This window comes from Bos indicus, chromosome 10 (genome assembly GCF_029378745.1).
Source record: "Bos indicus isolate NIAB-ARS_2022 breed Sahiwal x Tharparkar chromosome 10, NIAB-ARS_B.indTharparkar_mat_pri_1.0, whole genome shotgun sequence".
Taxonomy (NCBI): domain Eukaryota; kingdom Metazoa; phylum Chordata; class Mammalia; order Artiodactyla; family Bovidae; genus Bos; species Bos indicus.
In genome coordinates this window covers 20,986,270-21,002,616 of record NC_091769.1, presented here as the reverse complement: position 1 = coordinate 21,002,616, position 16,347 = coordinate 20,986,270, and the positions used below count along the sequence as shown (strand labels likewise).

General features: G+C 44.8%; 2 long non-coding RNA genes across 2 annotated transcripts in view; both read right to left on the bottom strand.

Moving 5' to 3' along the window:
• LOC139185206 (uncharacterized) overlaps positions 1-6,259 on the bottom strand; it is a 99,824-nt gene extending 93,565 nt beyond the window's left edge. Inside the window, exon 1 of the long non-coding RNA XR_011568752.1 lies at positions 5,614-6,259. This is a non-coding gene — a long non-coding RNA (uncharacterized lncRNA). The remainder of the gene's footprint in view (positions 1-5,613) is intronic.
• Positions 1-16,347, bottom strand: part of LOC139185207 (uncharacterized) — a 145,430-nt gene that overhangs the window by 107,104 nt on the left and 21,979 nt on the right. The window lies entirely within an intron of this gene.

Genomic DNA, 16,347 nt, shown 5'->3' with positions numbered 1-16,347 from the left:
GAGAGCCAAGCATTTTCAATAGAAAACTGGAAAATGCTTTTTGGTTCTGCTGTCAAGACTCAGGCGAACCTAGGAAGGGGAGTGTAAGGGTAGAATGTTGAAATAAAATCTTGCCACAAACCCCTTAATAACGCTACTAATTAACCTCATTCCTTAAGTTTCCGAGCCTTCCAGGCATCTTGCAAGTAGCAAAGGTTGCATTGATTTCCTTAGCTATAAATGAAGGAGTACTAAATTGTTTCCAAGGTCTTTTTCCAGCTCTGAATTTCTACATTAAATAATACTTAAGCTACAGGTTCATACGAATTGGTGACCAGAATTATCCCCACTTCCTGATACCCCACCTTCAAAATGTACACGTGTCTGTGCACATGTGCTCACACACACACACACCGGCCTATTTTGATTTCCCCATTTGTAAATTTTTAAAATCAACTCTTATTAAATGTAACATGAAGCAGTGAAAGGGGGAAATAAGAGAACTGAATAGGAAATTCCTCCCTCTGGAATCAGGGCAGCCTCTGCACCCCCAGATCTACCTCAACACCGGAGGTACCCTAGAATAGACCCCACAGGCAGCCAAGGCCTGGATGGGCCACCAAGTCTCAGCCCAGTCTGGACTCTGCAAGGGGAGGCCCTGCAGCCCTCTGGTGGACACACTATGGAACTGCAGCCTTCTCTGTATTTTTAAAAAAGCTCCAGCGACCTGAAACCCTAACCAAGGGCCTCCTAAGGGACAGGCTAGGTCTTTGCTTCGAAAATGGTGCCTTGTGTCATTTTGAGGCACATTATCCCCGCAGCTGTTAGATATGAGGCTTAAGAAAACTCAAGGATGGATTTCAAACTGGGTACTGTTAAATGACCTACATCTTTACTAGTATTTTGGGTTCTCCCAGCTGAAGAAACAAATTTTAATTCAAGTGTTTCAGGCAAAGCCTCCAGCCTCAGAGCTCTTGTCTCTCCTCTGAATTTCAAGTACTCTTAATTTGCATTGTCCAAACCCACGTCTCAAGAAGATATCTGTGGTAACTAGTAGCAGAAAACTGAGGGGTGAAATTGTTTTGACAGGCTCTGAATGGGAGAGTTGTGACAACTTTAAATTATTGTTCAGCCAGTGCTTAATGCATATCTATTTGCGTATTCATTCATGTAAGCTACAAATATTCATTAGCTCATGCTGCATCAGTCATTGCCTGTTTGCTCTCAGGCTTCTTTCTCATCCTTCTCTTAAAAACTGTTTCCTGCTTATCTTTGCCAACTATCTTCCAGTAAGAAGGGCCAATGGGAGGCAGTAGCAAGAGACTGGAGACTGAGAAGTAAGGAGAAGCCAGATTCTTTTTGTTGACCATCTCTCTCTGTTTTGAGCATCATTTTCCCATAGTGGTTCCCGTTCCCCATCAGCCAGCCCTTCCCCCCAGGGTCCTTGCCAGTCCCAACCATGGGACAGCCTCAGCCTCTGATTCTGGTGACACCATCCCTCTCCTGTGTGCTTCAAGCCCTCGTGGTGGTAGCATTCAGCTTCTCATCTCTGTGCACTTCCTGTGTAATCAGTTCCCTGTTTCAAATTCCCTCTTTGAAATTCCCTCTTTGAAATGCCTGGGATGATTCTGCTGTACTTGGTAATAAGGATATTGCAGTGGGCAAGACCGGCTCCATTCCAGATAGCATGGAGCACACAGTCTATTGGGGAAAACCAACATGAAACAATCAGTAGCATGATAAACATTTCAAAAGAGAAGTATATAAGAACATACATCAGAGGGACCTAACCTAGAATAAGAATAAATTTTGTAGTTCCATAGGCAACACTAGAAACCCTAAGTCAATGGGTCCTTACCCAATGACACAGTCCCACGAGAGATGGTTGCAGCACAGCAAGTTTTAATGCTACCTCTCTCCCTTCCTGGATCCAGCAGGGAAGAAAAGGGTCCCTCACCAAAGAGGGACGTCAAAGGTTTCAAGGACGATTCAGTGCATAGTAGTGGCAAAGAAGCAGAGATGGAGTAATTCTGACACTCTGCAGGGGTCCAAGAAAATTAGGTTCTGCCTGGTCCAGGCAAGGGAGAAACTAGAATCGTGGAGGAATGTATCCTCCCCCTGGCAACCACCAAAACACCAAAGTCAGGCAATGTCCAGGCCAAGCCCGACTTAGAGAAAATGCCTTCCCAAAGATTTAAACGCTAACATTTCAGTATTTCCTGAGCCTCCTCCCACCCCATCACTGCCCCCAGCAGTCCAGTCGATTGCTGTGCTCTTTTGTCCTAACAGGTTTCTACCTGTGCCTTGATGGGCTCGGGGCATTCTTATCCTCTCTATATACTCCTCCATCCTGAAGAATTCCAGAATTACTCAACACTTTGACTTTTGACTTCTCTTGCCAAATCATAAGAGGTCTAGATTAATGCATCAGACGTGGGAGGCAAACTCTCTTCATTTGTGCCACTTAAATCACTGTTGACCAGATCTAAAGTGTGTTTTTAAATGGAGGTTTCTAATTCCACACTGTAGAGGAAAATCATCACTGAAATGCACAGCCATTCAGGGCCACTGTGCCTTGCAAGGGCTCCCCATATGGAAGGAGGGAGAGAGCAAAGTAGGAGGATCTGTGTCCTCCTCCAGCTCACTGCCTACCCTAGGTCAATACTGGAACTTGCACTCATGCTAAGTCGCTTTAGTCGTGTCCAGCTCTTTGTGACCCCATGGACTGTAGCCCGCCAGGCTCCTCTCTCCATGGGATTCTCCAGGCAAGAATACTGGAGTGGGTTGCTGTGCTCGCCTCCAGGGGTTCCTCTCAACCCGGGGATTGAACCCATGTCTCTTATGTCTTCTCCACTGGCAGGCAGGTTCTTTACCATTTAAGCCACCTGGGAAGCCCAACTAGAAAGCATATCTAAAAATGTTATGACTCAGCATACTACACCCGCCTGTCTCTCCTTAAACTTCAATTATACTTAGGCTACACCACCAAAACTCATGACTCTGGGAGCCATTGTGGGTCGGTTATGGCATCTGAGGCAGCCAAGAAAAGGAGGGAGCTCAGGTGTTGCTTGAGTCACTGGGACATAGGCCTGGAGCAGCCCTTCTCAATCTGGGTTCCATGAGAGAACTAAGCCCTAAGGCATCTATTATATGCAATGAATTATCTTGTATCTGTTATGCTTCCAGAATGGAACTAGCTATGTGCCATCCTTGGGAGACCAGAGAAAATAATCACTCTAATAATGCTCTATAGACTTTTATTCTCTCTAGGAACTCCTGTTGAGAAAGGCTGATAACCAATAACAAAAGCTGGTCCCAGTAATGCTTTTGTCTCTCTCTTGGATTCGTCTGGTTCACAGGGTTACATGTGAATGATCCCATCCAGGGGAATTCCCTGGCCATCCAGTGGTTAAGACTCAGCACTCACTGCTGGGTTCCTGGGTTCAATCCCTGGCATAGAACTAAGATTCCACAAGCCACAGGGCGCAGCCAAAATACAATGATTCCACCACAAACATTACTGTGAGTTGCGGAGGGATGTGTTTAAGAATATGGTTACAGGGGACTTCCAGTAGTTAAGGATTTGCCTTGCAATGCAGGGGACATGGGTTTGATCCCTGGTCAGGGCACTGAGATCCCACATGCCCCAGGTCAGTTGAGCCCCTGCACTCTGGAGCCCACATGCCACAACGAGAGATGCTACAATGAAGACCCAGTGCAGTCAAATAAATAAAGAAATATTTTAAAATGTAAACATCATGAAGCCTATACCTAAATTAAAAAAAAAAAAAGAATAAAAAGCACAGTGAGAGAACACGACAAAGCAACCAGAGGAGCTCCCAAGAAGTCCACACCCGGGTCTCCTAATGGCCTTTTATCTTCCCTCTGACCATTCAACCAGCCAAACCCATCCAATTTCAACAGAAGATGAGCGAAGAATTAAATCTATTTTCACCTCTGAGCAGGATCCCCTTTGCCTGATCCATTTTCTGGAATTATCTCCACACAAACCCCTATCCTCAGCACTGAGCCCAGTGAGAAGATGGGGACTAAGTCCCATGATGTAAGAAGGGAGTGGGGCACGGAGGGAAGATGCCTATCACCTGCCTTGAGTCTCCAAGTTTCCACCACCTGGAATGGGGAGAGCCTCCCTCTGAGGGAGATGCAATGGGAAGGGTGGGAAGGAGGTACAGATAAATAACACTTAGCTGAGCACTTTTTTAAACTGTTGTTTTCTAACTGTTTCATTGACATGTCCAATCTCTGCAGCTAGGCTGTAAATTCCTTGAGTGCAAGGACTAAGTTTACGCTGTAAATCTTTAATCTCCTACAGAGTTCAGCCCAGTGCTTCTCCTGCAGATGCTTCATCAGCATACTGTTGATTAATTAGCATCTGCTTTGGGGGGAAAAAAATGGTGCATCCTTGAAACAATTACAGTGTAAGGTTTATTCAAAAGTATTGGATGAATATGATAATGTTTAAAACATTGAATACTTGTGCGCCATGAGCCAAGGATCTCCCCACATCACCCCACACTGGGTCTCATAGGAGCCACCCACCCCACCCTGGACATCAGACAGAGAAGCCTGCATAGGGAGAAGCTCATCACAGCTGAAATTGAGCAGAGCTTCCCTTGCAGACAGAGCCCAAGACTTCTTTCTCATGTAACTTTCTAGGATTAGCGGGCCACAAAGAAACAGAGGACAAAACTGACCCCATCCCACCCCATCTTCCTTCCACTTCTGCTCTGCTACCGAGAGTCGAAGGTTGCTCTCACCCACCCCGATGTGGACACCCCTTTGTTTCTGGACTTCAAAGTCTCACCAACAGTTCAAGCTTGCTACTCTCAGGAATCAGTGTGTACCGCCTGCACCCCCCACCGCACCCCCACCAACCCCCCTCAACACACACACACCCTGGGACTCAGCTCAGCCTCTGAATGAGGCAGGGGAGTGGCACTCCTAAGTCTGTGAGATCTGACTGCCCACTTCAGGCTGAGTCCCAGTGGGCCCTGAGCCCCATGTGACTGTCAAATTGATCAGCCAGAAGCTTGGACAGTCAACACTTCACAGTGGGAGGGGGAATCAGGTAATGACTCTCAGACCCCAAATTCACATGAAGTTGATTTAGTCTCAAGCCAGTGGACTCAGTTTGGGTGGGGAACAGGCAAATGATGAGAAAACAAGCCAGTGTGAGAAAAGGTTGTCTGCGATCTTACCTCCTTCCTGGAGTAACAGTCAGAAGGCAGTGGAGTGACTGGAATCAGGAAAGATCGGAGGACCCTCCAGCCAGACCTTGACCATGCTGGTGAGCACCCACTCCCCACCCTGCAGCACACCTCTGGGTGACCAGAATGTCACGTCTGCCAGAAAGCATGGCTCTTCCCTGGAACAACACTAGAGACCCTATGAATTCTTAACTCACTATGTCTCTATCCTAATGAGCTACCCTTGATGAGCCAAGGTCACCTTCCTTTTTCCTTAATCATTCCACTAGATTATCCACATATCCTCATTATTTTCTAAACATGGAACCAATCTTAAATCATTTGTACTGGCAAATAGAATCTTCAGCTGGTACCATCAGGCAGGGCTCCCAAGATTTTCCTGGGAAGATGGGTATTTTGCTCTCACCTCTGCATTGCCTTCCAGAATTCATCACCACCGTATTTTGGGGACTGGGGCTCTCTGCCTTCCACTCATGGCCTCCAGTGAATTCTGGCAGCCAGGCTTGCCCCAGGTTCCTGCAGATTTGACCAACAGCCTTGCCTGACCACTTGGCTAGGTCTCATTTGTTGTTTCTGAGCGTGTGATGTGTTCTCTGCCCTTCCTTTAGCTGCACTGACTTTGTGGGTAAATGTAGAGCATTTCTGAACACCCCGCTTTTCCCCATCCAAGCCAAGCCTAGAACCAGAGCTCTGGGGTGGCCACCCTGCCATGTACGTCGTCAGGCACACCATCTGGCTCTGCTACAAGACAAACTTGTTCTTCCTGCTTCTGCCAGTTGGCAAAAAATTAATAATCAATCATCATGACCTTTATATCACATTTATCAACCTTAGCAAAGGGAAATCTGGACTTTGAAAGCTGTTTGGCAAGCTTGACTTCCCGGAGAAGTTCAAAGAACAGCCTAGCCAATTGTTTCATAGTTCATGGCATTCTCTAGACCCATGACTAAAGCATTTTTTATTCAGTACATTTTAAGTCGTTGTACTCAAACAGGCATTAAGATCTGGAATCTAATGTGCAGTTCCGATCCTGGGGTGTCCAGGAAAATTTCCAGCTCAGTGAGCCCCACAGAAATAGAGAGATAGTATAATGTGGTAAAGGACATTGGCTTTCACACTTTCTAGCTCCATGGTAGTTGATGCATGTTAAATGGCAACACAGATAGATAGACAGACCAACAGATACACACACACACACACACACACACACACTTCCACATAAGTGAAACAAAAGTTTCTTGAGGGACTTCCTTGGTAATTCAGTAAAGAGTTCAACTCTTAACACCTAAGAATTAGCATGAAAAAGTGTTAGTCACTCAGTCATGTCCGACTCTATGCGACCCCATGGATGTAGGTTGGCAGGCTCCTCTATCCAAGAAGTTCTCCAGTTAGGAATATTGGGGTTGGTTGCCATTCCCCTCTCCAGGGGATCTTCCCTACCCAGGGATTGAACCTGGGTGTCCTGCATTTCAGGCAGATTCTTTACCATCTGAGCCACCCAGAAGATTAAGAATTAGCATGCCACAACTAAAAAAAAAAAAGTTCCTTCATGCCACAACTAAGACCCGGCGCAGCCAAATAAATACATGGTTTTTTTCTAAGTTTCTTGAAACAATACTGCCTTAGAGGAAGATGCATGTGAAAGTAATTTTACTAGGAAATGTTTCCAGGGGAAAGAGTTAGACGAATGAGGAAGCTGGACCAGGAAGGGGCCAAGTAAAGGGTGCTACATCAAGCCAAGTCACACAGAGGGTAATTTTGACTCATTCCCCAGGGGACTTCAGGGAGCACTGTGGGTCACACCTCAAAATCATTCCAATGATAGGGCAATAGAGCTGCGTACATCCCAGTGCCAGCATTATCACTAGCCAAGGGCCACTCACATTGGAATTCAGTTGGTGCACACAGAGAGGGTAAGGGGACTGACACTAACATGATATTGTAAGTCAGCTACACTTCCACAAAATTCTTTTTAAAGATTCTCTCTGGGAATTCCCTGGTGGTCCAGTGGTTAGGACTCTGTGCTTCCACTGCAGGGGGCCTGGGTTCAGTCCCTGGTGGGGGAACGAAGATCTTGCAAGCCTCTCACTTTGGCCAGGAAAAAAAAAGGATTTTCTCCTAGATCAAACTCTAAAAAAGTTTAAAGAAAAAAATCAGTAAGAATGATCCCAGGTGGGATGGGCAGAGAAGGGACAGGATGTGCTCCAAACACCCTAACCTCTAACCATGAGTGATCCTCTGTGATGTTTTCTATTCCGGTTCTGTTTTGTCTAGTTCTTTAACTTTTTGGCTATGGATTTGAATCTCAGTGCAGCCACTTATGAGCCGCCGTTTAACCTGTTTGAGGTTTTTCCTCATTCCTAAAATGCGAATAACAATATCAACTTTTGCTCACTGTGATGAAAATAGGAATCAATATAGATATCCCTAGCAAATAATAGGTGCTCCATTTGGAGCTACTGTGATTCATAAATGTATCCTGAAGGGGACTTCCCTTGTCCCTGGTGGTACAGTGATTAGGACTCTGACCTTCCACTTCAGGAGACACGAGTTCAATCCCTGGTCAGGGAAATAAGATCCTGAAAGTCACACGGCATGACCGAAAATTTTTTAAAAATAAATAAATATATCCTCAAAATTCCTGTAGAAAGTAATACCAAAACATCTGTGTGTGCTTGACTGTATGTAAGACAGGCATGCATAAAAACACAAGTGCGCTCCTTGGCAGAGATACAACAGACACCTACACAAATCTTCACCCTCTCCTGCCTCCATGCCTTAGCACTTTATTCCCTTTGACTATTGCTGCTCATCATTCAAGTTATGTCTTACAAGTTCCTCTTTCACGAAGCTTTTCCAGACCACTGCAACTGAAAACTCTCCTTCCTCTGAATTGCCATGCTGTTCTATTTGAAATTATTTTTTTATTGGAGTATAATTGGTTGACAATATTGTATTGGTTTCTGGTGTACAATGACATGTATCAGCCATATGTATACATGTATCCCCTCCCTCTTGAGCCTCCCTTCCAGCCACCATCCCACCCCTCCAGGTCACACAGACCACCAAGCTGAGCTCCCTGTGCTATACAGAGCTTCCCCCTGGCTGTCTATTTCACACATGGTGGTATATATATATATCAATGCTACTCTCATTTTATGCCTCTCCTCTTTCCCTCCTGTGTCTGCAAGTCCATTCTCTATGTCTATGCTTCTATTGCTGCTCTGCAAACAGGTTCACAGTACCATCTTTCTAGATTCCATATATATACATTAATATACAATAATTGTTTTCTCTTTCTGACTTACTTCACTCTATATGACAGACTCTAGGCTCATCCACATCTCTTCAACTGACTCAATTCTGGTCTTTTTTATGGCTGAGCAATATGCCATTGGGCTTCCCTGCTGGCTCAGTGGTAAAGAATCCTCCTGCCAATGCAGGAGACGTGGATTTCACCCCTGGATTGGGAAGATCCTCTGGAGAAGCAAATGGCAACCCACACCAGTATTCTTGCCTGGGAAATCCCATGGACAGAGGAGCCTGGCAGGCTATAGCCCATGGGGTCACAAGAGAGTCAGACACAACTTAATGACTAACCAACAACAACAAATGCTCCACTGTATATATGTAATCAATCTTTTTTTTATCAATTTCTCTGTTGATGGACATTAGGTTGCTTCCATGTCCTGGCTATCGTCATAATCACTGGAGTGCATGTGTCTCTTTGAGTTATGGTTTTCTCAGGGTGTATGCCCAGGAGTGGGATTGCTGGCTCATACGGTAGTTCCGTGTTTAGTTTTCTAAGGGACCTCCACACTGTTCTCCACTGTAGCTGTACCAATTAAATTGCCACCAACAGTGTAGGCGGGTCCCTTTTTTCCACATCCTCTCCAGTATTTATTGTTTGTAGGGTTTTTTTACGTGATGACCATTCTGTTGAAATTAACTTATGAAACTTTTTCCACTTTCCTTTTACCTCTTTGCAGCATCTATTAAAATCCTGGTATGGGAACAGATAGAGAAATCAGTGGAATGAAGCAGAATCCAGAAGTAGACTCCAATACATATGGGAATAATAAAAATAATAAAGGCATAGAGGGATAATGCAAACAGTGCTGAGATAACTGATTAACCATTTGGGGAAAAAATTAAAATGGATCTCTATGTCACTTCCTATATAAGAGCAACTATCAGATGGCCCAAAGAGTTTAACAGACACACACACACACACAAAACCACATTCAAGAGCTACACAAAAACATGAGTAAATTATTTATGTTTTTGGAGTAAGCAAGGTTTTTCTAAACATGATCTAAAACTCAGAAGCCATAAAATAAAAGGTGAATAAATTTGATTCCATAAAAATTTAAAGCAGCTACCTCAAATTAAAAAAACATGAACTCAAAAGTCAAACTGGGAAAAATATTTGCCCCACATAGCAGTCAAATGGTTAAATTCCTTTCATGAAGCATTTATAAGAAAAAATGAAGCAACAAATCAGTTCAGTTGCTCAGTTGTGTCCAATTCCTGGCAACCCCATGGACTGCAGCACTCTAGGCTTCCCTGTCCGTCACCAACTCCCAGAGCTTGCTCAAACTCATGTCCATCGAGCTGGTGATGCCATCCAACCATCTCATCCTCTGTCATCCCCTTCTCCTCCTACTTTCAGTCTTGCCAAGCATCAGGGTCTTTTCCAAAAAGTCGGTTCTTCGCATCAGGTGGCCAAAGTATTAGAGTTTCAGCTTCAGTATCAGTCTTTCCAATGAATATTCAGGACTGATTTCCTTTAGGAGGGACTGGTTGGATCTCCTTGCAGTCCAAGGGACTCTCAAGAGCCTTCTCCAACACCACAGTTCAAAAGCATCAATTCTTCAGTGCTCAGCTTGCTTTATAGTCCAACTCTCACATCCATACATAACTACTGGAAAAACCATAGCTTTGACTAGACAGACCTTTGGCGGCAAAGTAATGTCTCTGCTTTTTAATATGCTGTCTAGGTTGATCATCAGAGAAGACCCACTCCAGTACTCTTGCCTGGAAAATACCATGGATGGAGGAGCCTGGTGGGCTGCAGTCCATGGGGTCGCCAAGAGTCGGACATGACTGAGAGACTTCACTTTCACTTTTCACTTTCATGCATTGGAGAAGGAAATGGCAACCCACTCCAGTGTTCTTGCCTGGAGAATCCCAGGGACAGGGGAGCCTGGTGGGCTGCCGTCTATGGGGTCGCACAGAGTCAGACACGACTGAAGCGACTTAGCAGCAGCAGCAGCAGATTGATCATATCTTTTCTTCCAAAGAGCAAGCATCTTTTAATTTCATAGCTGCAGTCACCATCTGCAGTGATTTTGGAATCCAAGAAAATAAAGTCTGTTACTTTTCCATTGTTTCCCCATCTATTTGCCATGAAGTGATGGGGCTGGATGCCATGATCTTAGTTTGTTGAGTGTTGAATTTTAAGCCAGCTTTTTCACTCTCCTCTTTGGCTTTCATCAAGAGGCTCTTTAGTTCCTCTTCACTTTCTGCCCTAAGGGTGGTGTCATCTGCATATCTGAGGTTATTTATATTTCTCCTGGCAATCTTGATTCCAGCTTGTGCTTCATCCAGCCCAGCATTTCGAGTGATGTACTCTGCTGCGGCTGCTGCTAAGTCGCTTCAGTCTTGTCCGACTCTGTGCGACCCCACAGATGGAAGTCCACCAGGCTCCCCCGTCCCTGGGATTCTCCAGACAAGAACACTGGAGTGGGTTGCCATTTCCTTCTCTAATGCATGAAAGTGAAGTCACTCAGTCATGTCCGACTCTTAGCGAGCCCATGGACTGCAGCCTACCAGGATCCTCCATCCATGGGATTTTCCAGGCAAGAGTACTGGAGTGGGTTGCCATTGCCTTCTCCGGATATACTCTGATATAAGTTAAATAAGCGGGATGACAATATACAGACTTGACGTACTCCTTTCCCAATTTGGAACCAGTCTGTTGTTTCATGTCTGGTTCTAACTGTTGCTTCTTGACCTGCGTACAGATTTCTCAGTAGGCAGGTGAGGTGGTCTGGTATTCTCATCTCTTTAAGAATTTTCCACAGTTTGTTGTGATCCACACAGTGAAAGGCTTTGGCATAATCAATAAAGCAGAAGTAGATGTTTTTCTGGAATTCTCTTGCTTTTTCTATGATCCAACGGATATTGGCAATTTGGTCTCTGGTTCCTCTGTCTTTTCTAAATCAAGCTTGAACATCTGGAAGTTCACGGTTCATGTACTCTTGAAGCCTGGCTTGGAGAAGTTTGAGCATTACTTTGCTAGCATGTGAGATGAGTGCAATTGTGTGGTAGTTTGAACATTTTTTGGCATTGCCCTTCTTTGGGACTGGAATAAAAACTGACCTTTTCCAGACCTGTGGCCACTGCTGAGGTTTTCAAATTTGCTGGCATATTGAGTGCAGCATTTTCACAGCATCATCTTTTAGGATTTGAAATAGCTTAACTGGAATTCCATCACCTCCACTAGCTTTGTTTATAGTGATGCTTCCTAATGTTGTAGCCACGCATTCTGGGAAACAAACTCACTCAGAAGGACGATGCAGATAGTGGACTGCAGTTTATTACACCGGCGGGCCCAAGGCAGAGTCTCCTTTTAACCAAGGACCCCGACCAGTTTTTGTGAAAACCTTATATACCCTAAGTGTACATGCCCAAAACCACCTTCCCAAATTCCCTGAAACTAGTCTGAACAAAGGAAATGAAAGATACAATTAAAGTTAACCCATGATTCATATGCCTTAAGCCTAGGTAGTTAACAGTGGACAATTATCAATAGGCCTGTGGTCATACCCCAATAAGCATAATAGAATTTATGATTCTATTTGGTTACACAGATATTTAGGGTATTCTTTTAGGCAACAGGGAGTCTAGGTATGAGCACTGGGGCTCTTCCATCCGGGGAGACTGGTTTTCCAGTTGGTATGTCATTTCCATAGATACCGGGCATTTAGCTCAAAGTCCACGGTCCAGCCCAAGATGGACTCCTGCTTTCAAGATGGAGCCTGTTCTGTCTGTTTCTTCCTTCCTTCTGCTCTCTTGATGCTCTTAACTCATAGTATGAGCATCACTCATAGGGATTTATTGCACCCTGGATTTCTGACTGCCGATTTGGGAGAACAACACCAACCTTTGGGTTACAAAGTTCATAATACTTTGTAAAATGCAGGGTCCACAAAGCAGAACTATCAAGGCAACTATAACAATGGTAAAAAAAGTTTTCCACCAATCACCCTTCACCCAAGACCAAAGTCCAGAAAAGAATGTTTTCATTTGACATTGCTTTTACCTGGTTTGTCATGTCATCTAAAGCAGCTGATACATTGCCAGATAAATCAGGAATATGTACACAACATTCAACCTTAATAATAGCACAGGTCCCTCCTTGAGCAGCTGTGAGCAAGTCCAAAGCCATTCTATTTTGAATTACCGCTTTTCTCATTTGGATTTGTTCTTCATTTAAGGTTTGGATGGCTTTAGCATATGGCACCCCACTCCAGTACTCTTGCCTGGAATATCCCATGGATGGAGGAGCCTGGTGGGCCACAGTCCATGGGGTCACTAAGAGTTGGACACGACTGAGTGTCTTCACTTTCACTTTTCACTTTCATGCATTAGAGAAGGAAATGGAAACCCACTCCAGTGTTCTTGCCTGGAGAATCCCAGGGACAGGGGAGCCTGGTGGGCTGCCGTCTATGGGGTCGCACAGAGTCAGACACGACTGAAGCGACTTAGCAGCAGCAGCAGCATATATGCAGTTCAGGAAACAACAGTTAGAACTGGACATGGAACAACAGACTGGTTCCAAATAGGAAAAAGAGTACATCAAGGCTGTATATTGTCACCCTGCTTATTTAACTTCTATGCAGAGTACATCATGAGAAACGCTGGGCTGGAAGAAGCACAAGCTGGAATCAAGATTGCCGGGAGAAATATCGATAACCTCAGATATGCAGATGACACCACCCTTATGGCAGAAAGTGAAGAGGAACCAAAAAGCCTCCTGATGAAAGTGAAAGAGGAGAGTGAAAAAGTTGGCTTAAAGCTCAACATTGAGAAAACAAAGATCATGGCATCTGGTCCTATCACTTCATGGGAAATAGATGGGGAAACAGTGGAAACAGTGTCAGACTTTATTTTTTGGGGCTCTAAAATCACTGCAGATGGTGACTGCAGCCATGAAATTAAAAGACGCTTACTCCTTGGAAGGAAAGTTATGACCAACCTAGATAGCATATTCAAAAGCAGAGACATTACTTTGCCAACAAAGGTCTGTCTAGTCAAGGCTATGGTTTTTCCAGTAGTCATGTATGGATGTGAGAGTTGGACTGTGAAGAAAGCTGAGTGCCGAAGAATTGATGCTTTTGAACTGTGTGGTGTTGGAGAAGACTCTTGAGAGTCCCTTGGACTGCAAGGAGATCCAACCAGTCCATTCTAAAGGAGATCAGTCCTGGGGGTTCATTGGAAGGACTGATGCTAAAGCTGAAACTCCAGTACTTTGGCCACCTCATGCGAAGAGTTGACTCATTGGAAAAGACTCTGATGCTGGGAGGGATTGGGGGCAGGAGGAAGAAGGGACGACAGAGGATGAGATGGCTGGATGGCATCACTGACTCAATGGACGTGAGTCTGAGTGAACTCCGGGAGTTGGTGATGGACAGGGAGGCCTGGCGTGCTGCGATTCACAGGGTCACAAAGACTCAGACACGACTGAGCGACTGAACTGAACTGAGGAGGGCCTGTTTTGTGAAATTAGTCAAGGTTTCTACTTTAATCATAATATCTGTTGTCCCCATAAAAGGTACTAATAAGGCAACAATACACTCATACCACTGAAACACAGACCTTGTCCACCTAGCATGTAAATAAGGTAGATTTACCGGAACTTGTTGTAAGTTAGGCTTTTTGCTGCCATGGGCAAAAGTGAATCCCAGTGTGCAGTAGCCTACCCAGCCGATTGGTAACCAAGGCCAAAGGTTAGACCCACAAAGCCACTGGGTTCCGTTAGGCACCACCCAGCAGATTCCAGGGTTATATTTCCAATCAGAGCCTGGCCAATGGATAGACTGGTTGGGGTGGTATGTACCTCGAATGTTTGTTTACATTGTTTGGGGGATAGATACCCCATATATTTTAGTTCTTTTTGGTCTAATGGATGGTCACCAAACCCTACCCTTTGTTCTTTTTGTTCCCAGCATATAGCAGGGGGAGTCATTAATTGACCCTTTTCTGAGGTCATCCAGAAATACTCATTCCAGACTTGGTAGAATTGTTCAACATACCTAGTGGCCTGTCCTCCCTTGCTGGACAGGGAGCTTTTTCCCTTTTTGTTCTTTAAATATGAGGTATAGGCTTTTGTTACTTCTATGAAGCTGGTGTTTACATCAAATGTAACACCATGACCCGAGTCTACTGACTGTAGGTCTGGCTTACACCTAGAGAGCAGGGAGAGGTTATGATTGACAAGAGAAAGGAAAGTCTGTTTTTGTCATCCCAGAAAAGAGAAGAGTGGTTTAAAATCTCCTTGGTGGAGCAGTAACACCCACCAAGGAAGTCCATCCATCACAGACAGAGGCACAGCCCCACATACATAGCAGTTGGAGGTGTTGTGGAAATCCGTGTAGGAATGTGTCTATGAGATGAAAACATTGTCCTGAGTTGAAACGGAAGTTAAATTCAAAATCACGTTGATGAGGCCAAGTGGCAGGAGTTGATTATGCGGCTTCATCCTGAAGGGGCTCGTCAGGGATCTTCTTTTCCTTCTTAAGGATGATCTTAGTCTCTTGAGAGTAAGTGGGGTCCCTTTGTGCAGTCCACTCAGCGTTTTCTGGGTCTGCATGGTATGCTCTCTTCACCCTCATGTGGTGGATTCAAGGAGTGATACCTGCAACTTTAACTGCAGTAGGGCTGGTTAGAACAACAGTATATGGACCCTTCCCATGTGGGGCCAAGGAGTGGCATTTCCAGTCCTTGATGCACACCTGATCCCCGGGCACAAATTCGCGATCTGTTCCCCAAGGGGGAACAGCACCCTTTCTTGTACAAACTTAGTTACCTGATTTATTACCTTACCCAGCTGTTTCATCTGCTATGAAATCTCCTCTCCTCTTACCTGAGGCAAATTTGTTGACACCTGTTTTATTATGGGAGGGGCCTCCCATACACAATTTCATGAAGAAAGTAGCCATGGGACCGTGGGGTCATCCTGAGTCTGAGCAGAGCTGTCGGAAACAAATCCACCCAAGAGTGCTCAGTCTCTATGATCCACTTGGAGAGTAACTTTAAGTGTCTCTTTAAGTGTCCGGTTGGTTCCTGCCACCATCCCAGAACTCTGGGGCCTATATGCTGTGTGTAATTTCCACTTGATGTTTAAAGTTTTGCTTACTTGTACTAAATCAGCTACGAAAGCCAGGCCATTGTCCAATCCAATGCTAATAGGAAATCCAAATCTGGGAACTATCTCCCTAAGCAGGCACCGGGCTACTTCTGATGCTCTTTCAGCTCAGGTAGGAAAAGCTTCCACCCATCCTGAGAACATACATACCATGACCAGCAGGTAATGGTAGTGTCGGTGAGGCTTCATTTCAGTGAAGTCCACTTCCAGGTATTCAAAGGGCAGCGTGCCTTTTAGCTGATTCATATGCCTTAAGCCTAGGTAGTTAACATGGACAATTATCAATAGGCCTGTGGTCATACCCCAATAAGCATAATAGAATTTGTTATTCTATTTGGTTACACAGATAATTAGGGTATTCTTTTAGGTGATGGAGAGTCTAGGTACCCTGGGGCTCTTCCATCCGGGGTGTCTGGTTTTCCAGTTGGTATGTCGTTTCCATAGATACTGGGCATATAGCTCAAAGTCCATGGTCCCACCCAAAATGGAGTCCTGCTTTCAAGATGGAGCCTGTTCTTTCTGTTTCCTCCTTCACTAAGGCCCACTTGACTTTGCATTTCAGGATGTCTGGCTTTAGGTCATCGTGGTTATCTGGGTCATGAAGATATTTTTTGTATAGTTCTTCTGTGTATTTTTTGCCACCTGTTCTTAATATCTTCTGCTTCTGTTAGGTCCATACCATTTCTGTCCTTTATTGTGCCCATCTTT